This window comes from Cherax quadricarinatus, chromosome 75, assembly GCF_038502225.1.
Source record: "Cherax quadricarinatus isolate ZL_2023a chromosome 75, ASM3850222v1, whole genome shotgun sequence".
Classification (NCBI taxonomy): domain Eukaryota; kingdom Metazoa; phylum Arthropoda; class Malacostraca; order Decapoda; family Parastacidae; genus Cherax; species Cherax quadricarinatus.
The window spans coordinates 16,534,508-16,558,622 of record NC_091366.1 but is presented as its reverse complement, the minus strand read 5'-3'; positions in this window follow the sequence as shown (position 1 = coordinate 16,558,622).

Below are 24,115 nucleotides of genomic sequence, written 5' to 3'. Positions count from 1 at the left end.
AGTACCCACCTCAGTTCCACAAGACACAGTACCCACCTCAGTTCCACAAGACACAGTACCCACCTCAGTTCCACAAGACACAGTACCCACCTCAGTTCCACAAGACAGTACCCACCTCAGTTCCACAAGACACAGTACCCACCTCAGTTCCACAAGACACAGTACCCACCTCAGTTCCACAAGACACAGTACCCACCTCAGTTCCACCAGACACAGTACCCACCCCAGTTCCACAAGACACAGTACCCACCTCAGTTCCACAAGACACAGTACCCACCTCAGTTCCACAAGACACAGTACCCACCTCAGTTCCACAAGACACAGTACCCACCTCAGTTCCACAAGACACAGTACCCACCTCAGTTCCACAAGACACAGTACCCACCTCAGTTCCACAAGACACAGTACCCACCTCAGTTCCACAAGACACAGTACCCACCTCAGTTCCACAAGACACAGTACCCACCTCAGTTCCACAAGACACAGTACCCACCTCAGTTCCACAAGACACAGTACCCACCTCAGTTCCACAAGACACAGTACCCACCTCAGTTCCACAAGACACAGTACCCACCTCAGTTCCACAAGACACAGTACCCACCTCAGTTCCACAAGACACAGTACCCACCTCAGTTCCACCAGACACAGTACCCACCTCAGTTCCACAAGACACAGTACCCACCTCAGTTCCACAAGTCACAGTACCCACCTCAGTTCCACAAGACACAGTACCCACCTCAGTTCCACCACAGTACCCACCTCAGTTCCACCACAGTACCCACCTCAGTTCCACAAGACACAGTACCCACCTCAGTTCCACAAGACACAGTACCCACCTCAGTTCCACCAGACACAGTACCCACCTCAGTTCCACAAGACACAGTACCCACCTCAGTTCCACAAGACACAGTACCCACCTCAGTTCCACAAGACACAGTACCCACCTCAGTTCCACAAGACACAGTACCCACCTCAGTTCCACAAGACACAGTACCCACCTCAGTTCCACAAGACACAGTACCCACCTCAGTTCCACAAGACACAGTACCCACCTCAGTTCCACAAGACAGTACCCACCTCAGTTCCACAAGACACAGTACCCACCTCAGTTCCACAAGACACAGTACCCACCTCAGTTCCACAAGACAGTACCCACCTCAGTTCCACAAGACACAGTACCCACCTCAGTTCCACAAGACACAGTACCCACCTCACTTCCCTCTATCATTCGTATATCCAACATACACAAGGACATAAATCATAGCACCGTAACCTTCTTTGCAGACCATAATACAATTTATGAGTGACGTCCATGGAGGACACAATTAATTTCCACTGATGCATCTCGAAGTCTTGCAGTGGACCTCAGACATCAATATGATGTTCAATAAAGACAAGTTTCATTTGCTCCTTCATGGAAAAACTGAAGAATTACATGACTCACGAAATCGTAATGACACGACTGCAAACAAACCGTACCACGGGTGGGATTTGAACCCGCGATCAGAGAGTCTCAAAACTCCAGACCGTCGCGTTAGCCACTAGACCAGAACAAGACTCGGAACACTCGATAGAGGAGGACAAGTTCACAGCGACATGAGAGCAAGACTGAAAGTATGGCACTGTAATAATAATAATTTTCATTTCTACAATTACATGATACAAGGTATACAGTCCTAGCTGACATCAATGACATACTACATATAAAGCCCCTGGTTATGTAGAGCATTTCGAGCAATTCAAGTTAATTTTGTCCCAGGATGCGACCCACCCCAGTCGACTAACACCCAGGTACCTATTTTACTGATAGGTGAACATGGACAACAGGTGTCATAAGGAAATAAGTCCTAATGTTTCTACCCTTACCGGGAAGCGAACCACGGACCTCAACGTTTGAGCAGAGTGCGCTATCACCCGAGCTACGGTTTTTATTGTGGTTTTCGTACCTGTGGGAAATACCCTCCCATAATTTCGTACCATACCATCATGTTATTTACCTACTGTATATAGTAAAAAATATTAATTTTTGATAAATTAAATTTATTTCAGCTTTCTATTATGATGAATATAACTTTTAAAAATTATATACGGTATTTATTTATTTTATACTTAAATAAAAAAAACGTCAAACAACATTTCTAAACTAAATAATGAAGCTCAATTATCCAGCGTGTTGAATAATTTTGATGATTATCAGATTATTAATCATAGTACACAGCTGCTGCCACTACTACAACTAATAGTATTATTACTACTATCTACAACGATTCCACTATCTTCTGCACTTTTTTTTTTTTATTCGCCGGTATTCTCCCGGCCCGGGTCTTTTCCAAGTAGTGGTGACCCGGCCTTGGCTCCCTATCTGGGGAGTGTCTCGAGACTTAAGTCTCCCATGGGAGGAGGTATAGAACCTCCTCATCTTTGGGACCAAGTGTCCCCAGGCCTAGCCACATTCCCCGCCCTCACGGGGCTCGCAGGGAGAAGCTAGGCCTCTGGTCTGCCATCTACCCCGCCTCAAAGGGGCTCGTGGGGATGGCAGTCTTATGAGCTGCAGATGGTAGCAAGCTCAGGCCTCTTTTGCACTACACTCTAATACCTATATACACTCTCCGTGTCACTGTAGTGTTTGTATCAGCTTGATAAAGTTCCTGGAGAGCGAAACGTTGCCACAATAAAATGTCACATTAGTTGCATCTGTGTCCTGTTACCTAACATACTGTCGGCAATTCTTCCAACATTATTATATCAAACCCGCCTTGTATGGGTCAGTAGACCTCCTGCAGTGTTCCTCCACTCTTAAGTGCTTATTAACAACTTTAAAATTTTCTTTCTTTTCTTTCAATTTGAAAACTTAGTTCAAAGTACATAATTAGAAAATTGAAACATCCCATTTTTAAAAAAAAAAAGTAAAATAAGAGTGTAAGTGAAGCGAGTACCACATAACAGCAGCAAGTGTTTGTACTCGGCTTCACAGTCATGTAACACGATTTTATTCTCTTCAGCAGCAAGTGTTTGTACTCGGCTTCACAGTCATGTAACACGATTTTATTCTCTTCAGCAGCAAGTGTTTGTACTCGGCTTCACAGTAATGTAATATGATTTTATTCTCTTCAGCAGCAAGTGTTTGTACTCGGCTTCACAGTAATGTAATAGGATTTTATTCTCTTCCTTGGCATATGCCTTTTATGTATTTCTAGTCTTTCTACTCCCGGAGCCCGGCCATGGGCCAGGCTCGTTTGGTTTCATTTGTTTTTCCATCCCAGCGTCTGGTAGGAGGTATCACCAGGTTTAGTCTGGTGTTCCACGACAGGTTCTGTCCTCTCACTAGCAACTGTAATCTGCTTGTTAATTTCACTACATGGTCAAGGTTGGCGGCGGTACGGTGCGGTATTTTGGTAGGGTGAATTTTTTCGTACCTTTACCTCTGATATACCTTTGATGATTTCCTAATATTTTTCTACTCCCGGAGCCCGACCGTGGGTCAGGCTCATCTGGTGTTTGCCTAGTCCAACAGGCAAATTTCGAACAGTACATTTCAACAATAATTCAACGGTACCATACCGAATTTCGTACGGTACCATATCAGTCTACCACCTTGCTAAAGTGTGACATGGTTAGAAGATCTCATATCCAAAAACCACAACATCAGGAAAATGTTCGCTGGATAATTAGAACATTTAAAAGTAAATGATGGTGTCAGGAAAGTCACTTGTTAACTCTAGACTGGACTGTTGCTACATACTAACTCGTGCGTCTTCAAGGCAGGAGAAATTATGTAACTGGATAACGCACAAAGAACCTTCACTATTAGTATAAATTCAGTCAAACACATGAACAACTGGAAACGTCTGTAGTCCCTTGAACTTTACTCCCTGGAACCTGGATAATTCTGGAGGGAATGGTCCCAATTACTCCATGTGAAAGCAGGAGACTTTGTAGACAGTGCAAAAATTCCTCCAATGATAACTAAGGGCGCGATGAGTGCGTTGAGAGACAATATAAATGTAGGGAATTGCCAACAAACATTGGGAATTTAATTAAGTTAATCAAGACAGTTTCTGATCAGCCGGGCTGTGGTGTATACACTGAACTGCACGAGGATGATACCAACAGCCTGGTTGATAAGGTTAGCAATGGTCCACCTGGAGGGTGTTCCGGGGGTCAACGTCCCCACGGTCCAGTCCTTGACCAGGCCTCCTGGTGAATCAGGGCCTGATCAACCAGGCTGTTGCTGCTGGCCGCACGTAGTCCAGCTTACGCACCACAGCCCAGCTGATCCGGTACTTATTTTAGGTATCTTTCCGGTTTCCTCTTGAGGGCAGGCAGGGGTCTATTGGTAATCCCCTTTATGGCTGGTGGGAAGCTACTGAACAGTCTTAGGTCCCGGCCGCTACTTTTTACTACGGGTATGTTGCACCGTCTGCCTAATCTTTTGCTTTCGTCGGGAATGATTTCTGTGTGAAGATTTTGGACTAGTCCCTCCTAAAATTTTTCAGGTACAGATTATAATGTACCTTTCTCGCCTGCATTCCAGATAGTATATATAGGTCAAGTGACCCCAAACGTTCCCAGTAATTAAGGTGCTTGAATAAACTTATATGTGCAGTGAAGGTTCTCTGCACATTCTCTAGAACTAAGATTTCACCTGCCTTGGATGGAGCTGTTTGTGTGCAGCAGTATACCAGCCTAAAGGGAACAAGTGATTTAAAAAGGATCATCATTAGCATAGCATCTCTTGTTTTGAAGGTTCTCATTATTCATCGCAGATGTGATAGTGACACTGTTGTGATCCTTGAAGGTGAGATCCTTCAATGATCACAATCCTTCACATTACTTTTCCGCTCTATTGTGTGATTAGAGTTTAAAGTATACTCAGTTCTAGTTATTATTTCCTCAGGTTTTCCATAACGAATTAATTTTAATTTGTCTTCATTGAACATCATATTGTTTTCCGTTGCCCATTGGAAAACTTGGTTTATATCAGCTTAGAGATTTACTGTATCCTCAGTGGATGACAGTCTCATGCAGATTCTAGTATTGTCTCCAGAACAAGACACGGTGCTATGGTTTACATTTCTATGTCTAATATGAGGATGAGGAACAGGATGAGAAGAGTACTGTGCCTTGTGGAACAGAGCTTTTCACTGTGGCAGCCTCCGACTTAACTCTGTTTACCACTACTTTCTGTGTTCTATTGGTTAGAAACTTAAAGATCTATCTGCCCACTTTTTCAATTATTCTTTTAGCGTGCATTTTGTGCACTATTACACCATGTAGGCCTGGGCCCAGGCTGCGCGAACCCGTGAAATCGACACATGATAAACTCCAGGTAGGTCTGCTAGTAATGTTATGTAAGTCCTCCTATGTAGGAAGGGTGTTGATAAGTCTTGGTCCTCTAAACATATTTCTCAGCGTACTTTAGTACTACCACTGGGGATATTGTGTGTACAACCATCAGCTCTCGTAGGGAATAATTTCACTGAACAATTCTGGAACCAAAGCCCCTCTGGTATTTTCCAGGCACACACTTGCAGGTCCCGTGTAGGTCTATATCTAATACAATCTACCATACATTCTCCACCTGACTCTCCACACTATATATACTCATGTATACTCTTTACCCAGGTAGATCTGTTTGTGACTTGATAAAGCTCACTGTGTGGGCGAAACGTCGTCAATAAAGGATCACATTATACTGCATTTGTGTTTATTTTTCCATCGTGTGAGTATTTTATATCTTTTATCTCCATTTCTCAAAACCAACCATTTCCACCCAACTGCCTTATGTTTTCCCTGCTCTGGAAAAACCTTTCAAACACTTCATGTAAGTGTTAGTGATCAGTAAAGCTTGGCCATCACTTTACAGCCGCTTGTTAAAGAAGTGTCACGTGTGCACTTTCTTACTGCGTCTCACCTGAACCTAAGAACCTTCCATAAAGGTGCTCACCTGAACCTGAGCACCTTCCATAAAGGTGCTCACACTACTGCTAGTTTGTACTGCTCTGTAACAACTGGATCTTCAGTGTTGACTACACTTCTGAATACTGACTTATACTCAATGTTTTTTGTCACCATCAGTGTAGGAAGTCTATGAGTAGAGGACTGATACTGGAAGAGGATTTCCATATGGATTTTGTCCACGTAAAAAATATTTAGAATTATTTTCCAATTTTCCGAATGACCTTTCTGCTAGTGTCTGTGTCTGGTGTACCTCTGGTTTATGTCTGTGTATGGTACACCTTTAGTTTATGTCTGTGTATGGTATATCTCTGGTTTATGTCTGTGTATGGTATGACTCTGGTTTATGTCTGTGTATGGTATGACTCTGGTTAATGTCTGTGTATGGTATGTCTCTGGTTTATGTCTGTGTATGGTATATCTCTGGTTTATGTCTGTGTATGGTATGACTCTGGTTTATGTCTGTGTATGGTATATCTCTGGTTTATGTCTGTGTACGGTATGACTCTGGTTTATGTCTGTGTATGGTATATCTCTGGTTTATGTCTGTGTATGGTATGATTCTGATTTATGTCTGTGTATGGTATATCTCTGGTTAATGTCTGTGTATGGTATGTCTGGTTTATGTCTGTGTATGGTATATCTCTGGTTTATGTCTGTGTACGGTATGACTCTGGTTTATGTCTGTGTATGGTACACCTTTAGTTTATGTCTGTGTATGGTATATCTCTGGTTTATGTCTGTGTATGGTATGACTCTGGTTTATGTCTGTGTATGGTATATCTCTGGTTTATGTCTGTGTATGGTATGACTCTGGTTTATGTCTGTGTATGGTATATCTCTGGTTTATGTCTGTGTATGGTATGACTCTGGTTTATGTCTGTGTATGGTATATCTCTGGTTTATGTCTGTGTATGGTATGATTCTGGTTAATGTCTGTGTATGGTATATCTCTGGTTTATGTCTGTGTATGGTATGACTCTGGTTTATGTCTGTGTATGGTATGACTCTGGTTTATGTCTGTGTATGGTATGACTCTGGTTAATGTCTGTGTATGGTATGACTCTGGTTTATGTCTGTGTATGGTATGTCTCTGGTTAATGTCTGTGTATGGTATGATTCTGGTTAATGTCTGTGTATGGTATGACTCTGGTTAATGTCTGTGTATGGTATATCTCTGGTTTATGTCTGTGTATGGTATGATTCTGGTTAATGTCTGTGTATGGTATGACTCTGGTTTATGTCTGTGTATGGTATGACTCTGGTTTATGTCTGTGTATGGTATGTCTCTGGTTAATGTCTGTGTATGGTATGATTCTGGTTAATGTCTGTGTATGGTATGACTCTGGTTAATGTCTGTGTATGGTATATCTCTGGTTTATGTCTGTGTATGGTATGATTCTGGTTAATGTCTGTGTATGGTATGACTCTGGTTTATGTCTGTGTATGGTATGATTTTTATATCTGTGTCCGGTATGACTGTCTTAGTTTGTGTCTGATATGACTGTCTTCTTTGTGTCTGATATGACTGTCTAGTTTGTGTCTGATATGACTGTCTAGTTTGTGTCTAATATGACTGTCTAGTTTGTGCCTGATATGACTGTCTTGTTTGTGTCTGATATGACTGTCTAGTTTGTGTCTAATATGACTGTCTAGTTTGTGCCTGATATGACTGTCTTGTTTGTGTCTGATATGACTGTCTAGTTTGTGTCTAATATGACTGTCTAGTTTGTGCCTGATATGACTGTCTTGTTTGTGTCTGATATGACTGTCTAGTTTGTGTCTAATATGACTGTCTAGTTTGTGTCTGGAATGACTGTCTTGTTTGTGTCTGGTATGACTCTAGTTTGTGTCTAATATGACTGTCTAGTTTGTGTCTGATATGACTGTCTAGTTTGTGCCTGATATGACTGTCTTGTTTGTGTCTGGAATGACTGTCTTGTTTGTGTCTGGTATGACTGTCTAGTTTGTGTCTGATATGACTGTCTAGTTTTGTAATTTATATGAACTCAAATTAACTTGTAAGAAACAAGAGTGAACGAGGGGCTGGAACCGAGGTCCGTAAATTGACAGTCCGGCGCTCTACCGTCTAGGCTAACCCAGGTCTCTAATAGGAAGAATTCAGAAGCAATACTTGCAAACCATACCCCCGGCAGGGATTGAACCCGCGGTCATAGTCTCAAAACTCCAGCCCGTTGCATTCCGTCAGAGGTACCAACCTTAACCCTGGGCTGAGGAAAGGAGTTCATGTGGGTTGCAGTTGGTGCCTCTGACGGAGAGTATTAGTTAGGTTAGGCAGGTTTGTCAGGAAACAGGACAAGTGTTTCCTGACCCGCGTCTTAGTCATTTGATGACCCGTCACTGCAACTTTTGATCATCTGACCGATACCTTCCACTGACTTACCCCTCCACCCCTTTAAAAATTAAGATTATAATTATAGCCATTTTCGCCCCTCCCCCAATAGAGATCTGGGTTAGCCTAGACGGTAGAGGGTTGGACTGTCAATTCAGGGACCTAGGTTCGAGCCTTTCGTTTCCTCTACTATTTATTCATGTTCTATATTTAAAATTTCCTCTAAGTTGTCTTTCATTGGCGATTATTTTGAAAAGTTTAGAATCAATTTTGGTTTTCTAGTTTTTTCAACATTCTACTGACATGGTTCATACCTTTCTTGGTTCTCTAGGAGCGCCATGTTTAATATATTGTTGTTGTCAGCAGTGATTGTTGTTGTCAGCAGTGTTGATTATGGTGTCAGCAGTGTTTATTATGGTGTCAGCAGTGTTTATTATGGTGTCAGCAGTGTTTATTATGGTGTCAGCAGTGTTTATTATGGTGTCAGTAGTGTTTATTATGTCATTAGTGTTTATGGTGTCAGCAGTGTTGATTATGGTGTCAGCAGTGTTTATTATGGTGTCAGCAGTGTTTATTATGGTGTCAGCAGTGTTTATGGTGTCAGCAGTGTTTATTATGGTGTCAGCAGTGTTTATGGTGTCAGCAGTGTTTATTATGGTGTCAGCAGTGTTTATTATGGTGTCAGTAGTGTTGATTATGTCAGCAGTGTTTATGGTGTCAGCAGTGTTGATTATGGTGTCAGCAGTGTTTATGGTGTCAGCAGTGTTTATTATGGTGTCAGCAGTGTTTATGGTGTCAGCAGTGTTTATTATGGTGTCAGTAGTGTTGATTATGATGTCAGTAGTGTTTATGGTGTCAGTGTTGATTATGGTGTCAGTAGTGTTTATGGTGTCAGTGTTGATTATGGTGTCAGTAGTGTTTATGGTGTCAGCAGTGTTTATGGTGTCAGCAGTGTTTATTATGGTGTCAGTAGTGTTGATTATGATGTCAGTAGTGTTGATTATGATGTCAGCAGTGTTTATGATGGTGCCATTAGTGTTTATTATGGCGTCAGTGTTTGTGGTGTCAGCAGTGTTTATTATGGTGTCAGTGTTTATTATGGCGTCAGTGTTTATTGTGGTGTCAGCAGTGTTTATTATGGTGTCAGTAGTGTTTATTATGGCGTCAGTGTTTATTGTGATGTCAGCAGTGTTTATTATTGTGTCAGTAGTGTTTATTATGGTGTCAGTAGTGTTTATTATGGTGTCAGTAGTGTTTATTATGGTGTCAGCAGTGTTTATTATTGTCAGCAGTGTTTATATCAGTAGTATTTATTATAGTGTCAGCAGTGTTCATTATGGTGTCAGTAGTGCTCATTATGGTGTTAACATTATTGTCATCAGTGTTCATTATGGTGTCAGCAGTGTTTATTATGGTGTCAGTAGTGTTTATTATGGTGTCAGCAGTGTTTATCATTGTTGTCAGTAGTGTTCATTATGTGTCAGTAGTGTTCATTATGGTGTCAGCAGTGTTCATTATGGTATCAGTAGTGTTTATTATGGTGTCAGCAGTGTTCATTATGGCGTCAGCAGTGTTCATTATGGTGTCAGCAGTGTTCATTATGGTGTCAGCAGTGTTTATTATGGTGTCAACAGTGTTTATTATGGTGTCAACAGTGTTTATTATGGTGTCAGCAGTGTTTATTATGGTGTCAACAGTGTTTATTATGGTGTCAACAGTGTTTATTATGGTGTCAGCAGTGTTTATTATGGTATCAGTAGTGTTCATTATGGTATCAGCAGTGTTTATGGTGTCAGCAGTGTTTATGGTATCAGTAGTGTTCATTATGGTACCAGCAGTGTTCATCATGAACCACTACGGCGCTCTTCAACTCCAAGGCTGAGGGACTGATTACCTCACGTTTTATATACAGTTCTACAATCTTCACATTATGTCCTTGTATTGTACTGATAAAGCCACTGGATAGCGAAACGTCTACAATAAAGATGTTTTACATGTGTTTAATTATTCATCTTGACGGCATTGTATACCATGACTCACGAAATCGTAATGACATCATTGCAAACAAACCATACCACGGGTGGGGTTAGAACCCGCGGTCAGAGAGTCATAAAACTCCAGACCGTCGCGTTAGCCACTGGACCAGCTAGCCACAATAAGATTCATCCAACTAGGTATATTTCTACACCATAGGAAGGTTAGCATAGGCACCTCTGTCACCACAAATGCATTTGTGGTGTCAGTGATCGCGGGTTCTAACCCCGCAATCAGAGCTGCGTCCATAGTTTTGACTCCATCAAAACTGTGGACGCGACATACCCCAGGTCTTCCATACAGTATGAGAGAAGCTCACACCTGATTAAGAATATACCTGTACGAAGAAGCTAGAGAAAATACAGCGATCCGCCACCAGAGTTGAGAGAAGCGCTGACTTAAGAGGAGACGCTACAACTAAACGGATGATCGTAGAGGATAGAAGAACCACCAGAAAGATAAAGAATTAGATACTCTACAATAACAAGCTATTTATATTTGAAGACTCTTGGCCAACCAGTGACTTTTTCAATTCAATACAGAGATGACTTGCGAAAACTAGATAAGGTAATCAGTCCCAGTCCCCAGAACACCATGACCTTAACACTGGTACCATTGCTACCTCACTCTTCCCCAGAACAACATGACCTTAACACTAGTACCATTGCTACCTCAGTCTTCCCCAGAACACCATGACCTTAACACTGGTACCATTGCTACCTCACTCTTCCCCAGAACACCATGACCTTAACACTGGTACCACTGCTACCTCACTCTTCCCCAGAACACCATGACCTTAACACTGGTACCATTGCTACCTCACTCTTCCCCAGAACAACATGACCTTAACACTGGTACCATTGCTACCTCAGTCTTCCCCAGAACACCATGACCTTAACACTGGTACCATTGCTACCTCACTCTTCCCCAGAACAACATGACCTTAACACTGGTACCATTGCTACCTCAGTCTTCCCCAGAACACCATGACCTTAACACTGGTACCATTGCTACCTCAGTCTTCCCCAGAACACCATGACCTTAACACTGGTACCATTGCTACCTCAGTCTTCCCCAGAACAACATGACCTTAACACTGGTACCATTGCTACCTCAGTCTTCCCCAGAACAACATGACCTTAACACTGGTACCATTGCTCCCTCACTCTTCCCCAGAACACCATGACCTTAGCACTGGTACCATTGCTACCTCAGTCTTCCCCAGAACAACATGACCTTAACACTGGTACCATTGCTCCCTCACTCTTCCCCAGAACACCATGACCTTAGCACTGGTACCATTGCTACCTCAGTCTTCCCCAGAACAACATGACCTTAACACTGGTACCATTGCTCCCTCACTCTTCCCCAGAACACCATGACCTTAGCACTGGTACCATTGCTACCTCAGTCTTCCCCAGAACAACATGACCTTAACACTGGTACCATTGCTACCTCACTCTTCCCCAGACACCATGACCTTAACACTGGTACCATTGCTCCCTCACTCTTCCCCAGAACACCATGACCTTAACACTGGTACCATTGCTTCCTCACTCTTCCCCAGAACACCATGACCTTAACACTGGTACCATTGCTACCTCAGTCTTCCCCAGAACAACATGACCTTGACACTGGTACCATTGCTCCCTCACTCTTCCCCAGACACCATGACCTTAACACTGGTACCATTGCTACCTCACTCTTCCCCAGACACCATGACCTTAACACTGGTACCATTGCTCCCTCACTCTTCCCCAGACACCATGACCTTAACACTGGTACCACTGCTACCTCACTCTTCCCCAGAACACCATGACCTTAACACTGGTACCATTGCTACCTCAGTCTTCCCCAGAACAACATGACCTTGACACTGGTACCATTGCTCCCTCACTCTTCCCCAGACACCATGACCTTAACACTGGTACCATTGCTCCCTCACTCTTCCCCAGACACCATGACCTTAACACTGGTACCACTGCTACCTCGCTCTTCCCCAGAACACCATGACCTTAACACTGGTACCACTGCTACCTCACTCTTCCCCAGAACACCATGACCTTAACACTGGTACCACTGCTACCTCACTCTTCCCCAGAACACCATGACCTTAACACTGGTACCACTGCTACCTCACTCTTCCCCAGAACACCATGACCTTAACACTGGTACCATTGCTACCTCACTCTTCCCCAGAACACCATGACCTTAACACTGGTACCATTGCTACCTCAGTCTTCCCCAGAACAACATGACCTTAACACTGGTACCACTGCTACCTCGCTCTTCCCCAGAACACCATGACCTTAACACTGGTACCACTGCTACCTCGCTCTTCCCCAGAACACCATGACCTTAACACTGGTACCACTGCTACCTCACTCTTCCCCAGAACACCATGACCTTAACACTGGTACCACTGCTACCTCACTCTTCCCCAGAACACCATGACCTTAACACTGGTACCACTGCTACCTCACTCTTCCCCAGAACACCATGACCTTAACACTGGTACCATTGCTACCTCACTCTTCCCCAGAACACCATGACCTTAACACTGGTACCATTGCTACCTCAGTCTTCCCCAGAACAACATGACCTTAACACTGGTACCACTGCTACCTCGCTCTTCCCCAGAACACCATGACCTTAACACTGGTACCACTGCTACCTCGCTCTTCCCCAGAACACCATGACCTTAACACTGGTACCACTGCTACCTCAGTCTTCCCCAGAACACCATGACCTTAACACTGGTACCACTGCTACCTCAGTCTTCCCCAGACACCATGACCTTAACACTGGTACCACTGCTACCTCACTCTTCCCCAGAACACCATGACCTTAACACTGGTACCACTGCTACCTCACTCTTCCCCAGAACACCATGACAAACACAGTACTCACACACCAGCGTTGTAAAAACACCAAACTTCAGATATTACCTGCAACAGACAAAAAAAATATTTATTAAGAAACATAAATAATGAAACTAAGAATATAAACTAGGGCTAATATATAAACTAGGAAAACAATAGTAAAATACTAATATAAACTTGGGAACATTAATATAAACTAGGAAAACACCAATATAAACTAGGAAAACACCAATATAAACTAGGAAAACACCAATATAAACTAGGAAAACACCAATATAAACTAGGAAAACACCAATATAAACTAGGAAAACACCAATATAAACTAGGAAAACACCAATATAAACTAGGAAAACACCAATATAAACTAGGAAAACGCCAATATAAACTAGGAAAACACCCATATAAACTAGGAAAACACCAATATAAACTAGGAAAACACCAATATAAACTAGGAAAACGCCAATATAAACTAGGAAAACACCCATATAAACTAGGAAAACACCAATATAAACTAGGAAAACACCAATATAAACTAGGAAAACACCAATATAAACTAGAAAAACAATATAACTAGAAAAATAATGTAAACTAGAAAAAAATATAAACTAGAAAAATACCAATATAAACTAGAGAAATACTAATATAAACTAAAAAAAATCTAGGAAAACACCAATATAAATTTGGGAAATACAAACAATGAAAACAGTAATATAAACTAGGACAATATTAATCATAAATAACTCAGACACTTGGGCAACATCTGGGTGTCTTCAGTCTGGACTGAACACACAGACTCCAGGGACTGACTACCTCAAACTCCTCCTAATCTTCCACCTTTTTCTTCACTGGACTGAAGAAGTCACTGGCTGGCGGATCGTTTCCATAATAAAGTTACCCAAATGTTACAAAAGCGTCTCCTTTATCAACTTGTCGGTTTTTTAAACCATTATTTAAATAATAACTCAACAGTCAAGTGTAAATAAAGGTAATAACTGTGTAAATAAAGGTAATAATTCTCAGTGTAAATAAAGGTAATAATTCTCAGTGTAAATAAAGGTAATAACTGTGTAAATAAAGGTAATAATTCTCAGTGTAAATAAAGGTAATAACTGTGTAAATAAAGGTAATAATTCTCAGTGTAAATAAAGGTAATAACTGTGTAAATAAAGGTAATAATTCTCAGTGTAAATAAAGGTAATAATTCTCAGTGTAAATAAAGGTAATAACTCTCAGTGTAAATAATGTAACGTATGTCTACAGTATATAATTACATTAACTACATAAGACACCTACAAAGTGATGAACAAGACACCTGTGCAACACCTGTGTAACACCTGTGTAACACCTGTGTATCTTTACAAGCATCTTCATAATAAAGATACATGTGTGTCTGATTCATCTAGACACATCACCATCACCAGGCTGAAGTATACCAGGCTGGAGTACACCAGGCTGGAGTACACCAGGCTGAAGTATACCAGGCTGGAGTACACCAGGCTGGAGTACACCAGGCTGAAGTATACCAGGCTGGAGTACACCAGGCTGGAGTACACCAGGCTGAAGTATACCAGGCTGGAGTACAACAGGCTGAAGTATACCAGGCTGGAGTACACCAGGCTGAAGTATACCAGGCTGGAGTACACCAGGCTGGAGTACACCAGGCTGAAGTATACCAGGCTGGAGTACACCAGGCTGGAGTACACCAGGCTGGAGTACACCAGGCTGAAGTATACCAGGCTGGAGTACACCAGGCTGAAGTACACCAGGCTGGAGTACACCAGGCTGAAGTACACCAGGCTGAAGTATACCAGGCTGGAGTACACCAGGCTGGAGTACACCAGGCTGAAGTATACCAGGCTGGAGTACACCAGGCTGGAGTACACCAGGCTGGAGTACACCAGGCTGAAGTATACCAGGCTGGAGTACACCAGGCTGGAGTACACCAGGTTGAAGTATACCAGGCTGGAGTACACCAGGCTGGAGTACACCAGGCTGGAGTACACCAGGCTGAAGTATACCAGGCTGGAGTACACCAGGCTGGAGTACACCAGGCTGAAGTATACCAGGCTGGAGTACACCAGGCTGGAGTACACCAGGATTGAGTACACCAGGCTGAAGTATACCAGGCTGGAGTACACCAGGCTGGAGTACACCAGGCTGAAGTATACCAGGCTGGAGTACACCAGGCTGGAGTACACCAGGCTGAAGTATACCAGGCTGGAGTACACCAGGCTGAAGTACACCAGGCTGAAGTATACCAGGCTGGAGTACACCAGGCTGAAGTACACCAGGCTGGAGTACACCAGGCTGAAGTACACCAGGCTGAAGTATACCAGGCTGAAGTACACCAGGCTGGAGTACACCAGGCTGAAGTATACCAGGCTGGAGTACACCAGGCTGAAGTACACCAGGCTAGAGTACACCAGGCTGAAGTATACCAGGCTGGAGTACACCAGGCTGAAGTACACCAGGCTGAAGTATACCAGGCTGAAGTACACCAGGCTGGAGTACACCAGGCTGAAGTATACCAGGCTGGAGTACACCAGGCTGAAGTACACCAGGCTGGAGTACACCAGGCTGAAGTACACCAGGCTGAAGTATACCAGGCTGAAGTACACCAGGCTGAAGTACACCAGGCTGAAGTATACCAGGCTAGAGTACACCAGGCTGAAGTATACCAGGCTGGAGTACACCAGGCTGAAGTACACCAGGCTGAAGTATACCAGGCTGGAGTACACCAGGCTGAAGTATACCAGGCTGGAGTACACCAGGCTGGAGTACACCAGGCTGGAGTACACCAGGCTGAAGTACACCAGGCTGAAGTACACCAGGCTGAAGTATACCAGGCTGGAGTACACCAGGCTGGAGTACACCAGGCTGGAGTACACCAGGCTGAAGTACACCAGGCTGGAGTACACCAGGCTGGAGTACACCAGGCTGAAGTACACCAGGCTGAAGTACACCACGCTGAAGTACACCAGGCTGAAGTACACCAGGCTGAAGTACACCAAGCTGTAGTACACCAGGCTGAAGTACACCAGGCTATAGTACACCAGGCTGAAGTACACCAGGCTATAGTACACCAGGCTGAAGTACACCAGGCTGGAGTACACCAGGCTGAAGTACATCAGGCTGAAGTACACCAGGCTGAAGTACACCAGGCTGGAGTACACCAAGCTGTAGTACACCAGGCTGGAGTACACCAGACTGGAGTACACCAGGCTGAAGTACACCAGGATGAAGTACACCAGGCTGAAGTACACCAGGCTGGAGTACACCAGGCTGAAGTACACCAAGCTGTAGTACACCAGGCTGAAGTACACCAGGCTGAAGTACACCAGGCTGAAGTACACCAGGCTGAAGTACACCAGGCTGGAGTACACCAAGCTGTAGTACACCAGGCTGAAGTACACTAGGCTGGAGTACACCAGGCTGAAGTACACCAGGCTGAAGTACACCAGGCTGGAGTACACCAAGCTGTAGTACACCAGGCTGAAGTACACCAGGCTGAAGTACACCAGGCTGGAGTACACCAGGCTGGAGTACACCAGCTGTAGTAGACCAGGCTGAAGTACACCAGGCTGTAGTACACCAGGCTGTAGTACACCAGGCTGGAGTACACCAGGCTGAAGTACACCAGGCTGGGGTACACCAGGCTGTAGTACACCAGGCTGTAGTACACCAGGCTGTAGTACACCAGGCTGTAGTAAACCAAATCTTCCAGTGGGATACAGAAAATATGGATCTTAAGGCAAATTTCAACTACTCTGATAATGAAATGTAAGAAATATAAACTGGAAGAGAGGAGTGTAATGACGGTGTGTAGAAGTAGCTGGTGAGTTCCAAGGAGCAGTGCAGTTGTTCCAAGGATTTTCAATGTTCTGTTGTTCCAGGGATTTTCAAGATCCTGTTATTGCAGAGATCTCCATGAACCTGTGGTTCCAGGGATCTTCAAAGTCCTGTTGTTCCAGAATCTTCAAGAACTTGTTGTTACAGGGATCTTCATGGTCTTGTCATCCCAGGGATATTCAAGGTCTTGTCGTTCGAGGGATCTTCAAGATCTTGTCGTTCGAGGGATCTTCAAGATCTTGTCGTTCGAGGGATCTTCAAGGTTTTGTCATCCCAGGGATCTTCAAGGTATTGTCGTTCGAGGGATCTTCAAGATCTTGTCGTTCGAGGGATCTTCAAGGTCTTGTCGTTCGAGGGATCAAGGTCTTGTCGTCCCAGGAATCTTCAAGGTCTTGTCGCTCGAGGGATCTTCAAGGTCTTGTCGTTCGAGGGATCTTCAAGGTCTTGTCGTTCGAGGGATCTTCAAGGTCTTGTCGTTCCAGGGATCTTCAAGGTCCTGTCGTTCGAGGGATCTTCAAGGTCTTGTCGTTCCAGGAATCTCCAAGGCCCTGTCGTTCCAGGGAAGCTAAGCGTTCTTCCAGGCAGACAACGAGAAGGGTGTAGATAAAGCGTTCAGAGAATCGACAAGTTGATAAATTAAGATACATGTGTGACAAAACGTCTCCACAATAATGATACCCAAGTGTTGCACATGTGTCTAGTTTATCAACCAGAAGGGTGAGCCTAGGGCTAAGTCCAGAGCCTAGGGCCAGGGTTCCCCAAAGTGGTCAATATCGACCCCTAAAGGTCGCTGGGACTATCGAAGGGGTCGTTGAAACAAACTACATGAAGAGGTCGTTGAACAACCTGAAACTACATGAAGGGGTCAATGAACAATCTAAACCTTCAGGAAGGGGTCAATGAACAACTGAATCTTCATGAAGAGGTCGATGAACAATCTGAAACTTCAAGAAGGGGTTGATGAACAATCTGAAACTACATGAAGGGGTCTTTGAACCTGAAACTACATGAAGGGGTCGTTGAACCTGAAACTACATGAAGGGGTCGTTGAACCTGAAACTACATGAGGGGATAGTTGAACAACCTGAAAGTACATGAAGGGGTCGATGAACTGAAAAGTTAAGGACTCTAGACCAAGGGTTGAAGGTGTTGTCCTCAGGAAAGTCGTCGTCAGAGTGAGAGATGACTGGAACCGCGGGCTCACAGCCTAGGCCTCCTGGGGGAAGGGGGGCTATCAGAAACAGGCCTAGCGGCCATGATGAAATTAAAGGGTAGGAATACCGTTACAACAGCAGAAATCCTTAAACAACTGAAGTGCACAATTTGAGTTATATGGGTAACAAGGTGGGAAGATCACGCGTGCAAGGATCCCAACAATGGTACTATCACAACACCAAGAAGAATGATAGGATGGATAACTAGAACCTTTAAAACAAGAGCTGCCAAGCCAACGATCATACTTTAAGTCACTTGTTCTCTCTACACTGGAATACTGATGAACAGTGCCTGTCCTGTGAAGGATGGGTGGGGATGTTACTACAGTGCCTGTCCTGTGAAGGATGGGTGGGGATGTTACTACAGTGCCTGTCCTGTGAAGGATGGGTGGGGATGTTACTATAGTGCCTGTCCTGTGAAGGATGGGTGGGGATGTTGATACAGTGCCTGTCCTGTGAAGGATGGGTGGGGATGTTACTACAGTGCCTGCACTGTGAAGGATGGGTGGGGATGTTACTACAGTGCCTGCACTGTGAAGGATGGGTGGGGATGTTGCTACAGTGCCTGCACCCTGAAGGATGGGTGGGGATGTTGCTACAGTGCCTGCACCCTGAAGGATGGGTGGGTATGTTACTACAGTGCCTGCACCCTGAAGGATGAGTGGGAATGTTACTACAGTGCCTGCCCTGCGAAGGATGGGTGGGAATGTTACTACAGTGCCTGCACTCTGAAGGATGGGTGGGAATGATACTACAGTGCCTGCACTGTGAAGGATGGGTGGGGATGTTGCTACAGCGACTGTACCCTGAAGGATGGGTGGGGATGTTACTACAGCGACTGCACCCTGAAGGATGGGTGGGGATGTTACTACAGCGACTGCACCCTGAAGGATGGGTGGGGATGTTACTACAGCGACTGTACCCTGAAGGATGGGTGGGGATGTTACTACAGCGACTGCACCCTAAAGGATGGGTGGAGATGTTACTACAGTGCCTGCACCCTGAAGGATGGGTGGAGATGTTACTACAGTGCCTGCACTCTGAAGGATGGGTGAGAATGTTACTACAGTACCTGCCCTGTGAAGGATGGGTGGGGATGTTACTACAGTGCCCTGTGAAGGATGGGTGGGGATGTTACTACAGTGCCCAGTGAAGGATGGGTGGGGATGTTACTACAGTGCCCAGTGAAGGATGGGTGGGGATGTTACTATAGTGCCCAGTGAAGGATGGGTGGGGATGTTACTACAGTGCCCAGTGAAGGATGGGTGGGGATGTTACTACAGTGCCCAGTGAAGGATGGGTGGGGATGTTACTACAGTGCCCAGTGAAGGATGGGTGGGGATGTTACTCCAGTGCCCAGTGAAGGATGGGTGGGGATGTTACTACAGTGCCCAGTGAAGGATGGGTGGGGATGTTACTACAGTGCCCAGTGAAGGATGGGTGGGGATGTTACTACAGTGCCCAGTGAAGGATGGGTGGGGATGTTACTACAGTGCCCAGTGAAGGATGGGTGGGGATGTTACTACAGTGCCCAGTGAAGGATGGGTGGGGAGGTTACTACAGTGCCTGCACTCCGAAGGATGAGTGAAAGCGTTGTGGGTAGTGTTATGTTGTGGGAATATTGTGGGTAGTGTTCTGTTGTGGGAATATAGTGGGTAGTGTTCTGTTGTGGGAATATAGTGGGTAGTGTTCTGTTGTGGGAATATAGTGGGTAGTGTTCTGTTGTGGGAATATAGTGGGTAGTGTTCTGTTGTGGGAATATTGTGGGTAGTGTTCTGTTGTGGGAATACTGTAGGTATGTTCTGTTTTGGGAATATTGTGGGTAGTGTTATGTTGTGGGAATATTGTGGGCAGTGTTCTGTTGTGGGAATATTGTGGGTAGTGTTCTGTTGTGGGAATACTGTAGGTATGGTCTGTTTTGGGAATATTGTGGGTAGTGTTCTGTTGTGGGAATATTGTGGGTAGTGTTATGTTGTGGGAATATTGTGGGCAGTGTTCTGTTGTGGGAATATTGTGGGTAGTGTTCTGTTGTGGGAATATTGTGGGTAGTGTTCTGTTGTGGGAATACTGTAGGTATGTTCTGTTTTGGGAATATTGTGGGTAGTGTTATGTTGTGGGAATATTGTGGGCAGTGTTCTGTTGTGGGAATATTGTGGGTAGTGTTCTGTTGTGGGAATATTGTGGGTAGTGTTCTGTTGTGGGAATACTGTAGGTATGGTCTGTTTTGGGAATATTGTGGGTAGTGTTCTGTTGTGGGAATATTGTGGGTAGTGTTATGTTGTGGGAATATTGTGGGCAGTGTTCTGTTGTGGGAATATTGTGGGTAGTGTTCTGTTGTGGGAATATTGTGGGTAGTGTTCTGTTGTGGGAATACTGTAGGTATGGTCTGTTTTGGGAATATTGTGGGCAGTGTTCTGTTGTGGGAATATTGTGGGTAGTGTTCTGTTGTGGGAATATTGTGGGTAGTGTTCTGTTGTGGGAATACTGTGGGTATGTTCTGTTTTGAGAATATTGTGGGTAGTGTTCTGTTGTAGGAACACTGTGGGTATGTTCTGTTTTGGGAATATTGTGGGTATGTTCTGTTGTGGGAATACTGTGGGTATGTTCTGTTTTGGGAATATTGTGGGTAGTGTTCTGTTGTGGGAATACTGTCGGTATGTTCTGTTGTGGGAATATTGTGGGTAGTGTTCTGTTGTAGGAACACTGTGGGTATGTTCTGTTTTGGGAATATTGTGGGTATGTTCTGTTGTGGGAATACTGTGGGTATGTTCTGTTTTGGGAATATTGTGGGTAGTGTTCTGTTTTGGGAATATTGTGGGTATGTTCTGTTGTGGGAATATTGTGGGTAGTGTTCTGTTGTGGGAATATTGTGAGTAGTGTTCTGTTGTGGGAATATTGTCGGTATGTTCTGGGAGAATACTGTGGGTATGTTCTGTTGTAGGGGTGTTGTGGGTAGTGTTTCGTTGTGGGTATGTTGTGTATTGTTCAGAGGATGTGGAGTATTGTTGAGATGAGTGGTAAGGTGAGGGAGGCTTTGTACTTCAGTAACCAGCAGGACTCACACACTGCCTTGATCTCCCTCCCAGGGAGACCCAGATATCAGGGAGGGAGACTGCCAGAGGAAGAAAGAGAAAGTGAGTGTGTCTTGGCAACCACCAAGACTTACACGCTCCCTTGCTCTCCCTTCCAAGGACGGAGGTAAAGAGGGCGGAAGAGGCAGGAAGAGAGGATGGATAAGTATACAGAGAGAGAGAGAGAGAGAGAGAGAGAGAGAGAGAGAGAGAGAAATTTCCTGGCAGACAACACTAAGTCTCATAGCCTTGTTCATCCTGCCAAAGAAAGACAATGTAAGACTTAGGTGGTACAGCTTTTCCTCGTAACTGACGTTATTCAGCTTCAGGACCAGCCTGGTAGCTAATCTCTAAGCTTCTTTATGCGCCTGAGTGCGTGCTGGCTCTACGTTGATGCTATATACTCGAGGATACGTCTAGCACATGCAGTGTACAGCGTTGTTTAACAGCCCCTTATTTACTGAAGGTGGCTCTCACACATGCTCCATATGTTATTCTCTTCACGTATTCCTCTGGAGAGGTACGCATACCTCAATGTCACACTCTTCATTGACCCATGCGGGTTTAGTGCTTTATAGAAATAAACATTTAAACGTCTGAATATCTAGATTGTAATGAATACTTATCAATGCTCAATAATACCCACGTGGAGACACAAACTCTGAAGGTTAATTGATCTATATATTTCGACCCCATTTGAGTATCTGTCTCCATGTGTGTTATTGAGCAGATAAACCTTTGTTTACGTCAGGCAAGTTCCAGTACATAATAGCAAGTTCCAGTACATAATAGCAAGCTCCAGTACATAATAGCAAGTTCCAGTACATAATAGCAAGCTCCAGTACATAATAGCAAGTTCCAGTACATAATAGCAAGCTCCAGTACATAATAGCAAGTTCCAGTACATAATAGCAAGTTCCAGTACATAATAGCAAGTTCCAGTACATAATAGCAAGTGTATCTCTGTAGGTACATAAACAGACAATGCTGGTAGTGTCTGGTTTTCAGAACTAACATTCTGCTTGTTCACAATTCTACACGTGTTGAAACATTTCTACCTGTGATATATTTGACAAGTCTTCCTAGTCTCTGAGCCTGACGCTGATCATACCTCTCTTTCTCTCACTCTCTCCCTCCCTCCGCTCCACACAGTATATTTATTCCGAACTTTGTTTTGCTCCCGGTAATTTAGATGTTTTACTGCATCTATGGAGGCGGTTAACAATCTCAGTACGTGGTGCAGTTTTGATGCATCTTTCCCGTTCCGTCAACAATGAAGACAATTCCAGACGCGAGAGCATAAACTATTTGAATAGCGTCATCACTGGCAATATTTCTCGTTTAGAACGCTCCCATTATCCATCCCGACATTTGTTTTAAACTTTCACAACATTTGCTGTTTCCATTTAGTCAGCTGACCTATCAGCTGATAGGTCAGCTGACATTAGTACACCTTGGTCCTGCACTTGTTCTGGTTCCCGAAATGTTTTACATAACAAGTGACTTTTTATATAGGAGTATGTCACTGATGTCAGCTGTGGTCTGTATACCTTGTATACATACCTGTAGAAATAATAATAATAATAATTATTATTATTCTCCTTCTATCTGGTGGTCATCCTGTACTTATTGTGTCCATTTTGAGTTCTTCATTTTGTTCATATATAAGCAGTGTGGACTTACCACCAGTGAACACCTGTTATTCTCCACTACCACCGCAAGACTTTGCTTATACTCTCATTTTTTGTCAGTGTCTTCTTCAGAAGATATCTTCAGGCATATTTTCGTACTGTCTGAAAAGGATAATGGCGAGTAACTCACAAAATCGTAATAACGCGATTTCAAACAAATCATAGAACGGGCGGGGCTTTAACCCGTGGCGAGTGATTTTTATTTATGTAGCCAGGATGAGATACAGTCAAGGTAGTATGAACCCTTGAAGGTTAAGGCACATGTACAACAGTTGGGTATCTTTATTGATGAAACGTTTCGCCTACGCAGTAGACTTCTTCAGTCAAATACAAAAGGAGCAGAAGTAATTAAATGAAGATAATGTAATCAGTCCATCAAGCTTGGAGAAAGAGTATTTGAGGTGGTCAGTCCCTCAGCCTGGAGAAGAGTTGAGCTGCAAGCTTGATGGACTGGTTATATCATTATTTCATTACTACTGACTGAAGAAGTCTACTGTGTAGGCGAAACGTTTCAACAATAAAGATACCCAACTGGAAATATAAACACAAATGCAGTATAATGTGATCCTTTAGTGACTACGTTTCGCCCACACAGTGGGCTTTTTCAAGTCACAAACAGTTCTGTTTGTGACTTGAAAAAGCCCACTGTGTGGGCGAAACGTAGTCAATAAAGGATCACATTATACTGCATTTGTGTTTATATTTCCATTGTGTCGGTATTTTATACCATTTATTTCCAAAGATACCCAACTGTTGGACATGTGTCTTAATCTTCAACCTGTCGGTATTTTATATTATCAACAATACTATGGACCTGCCTTAAGCTACTCACCTTTTTACATTACTAAGTCCACCTTTTATTTTCTGTAATACTCCCCTCTGAACATCCACTTAATATAAATTTCCCTACGCTTGCAGTTGTATCAAGTGACGTCACTTTGTGTGTTAACACCCTCAAATGCAAGACTCCGTGTAGAGCACATCTGTATTTTAATTTTCTTCCAAGGCCTCCCAGACCTATGGTAAAAGTTCACCAGCTGTGACTATCGTGATCATCCCGCTG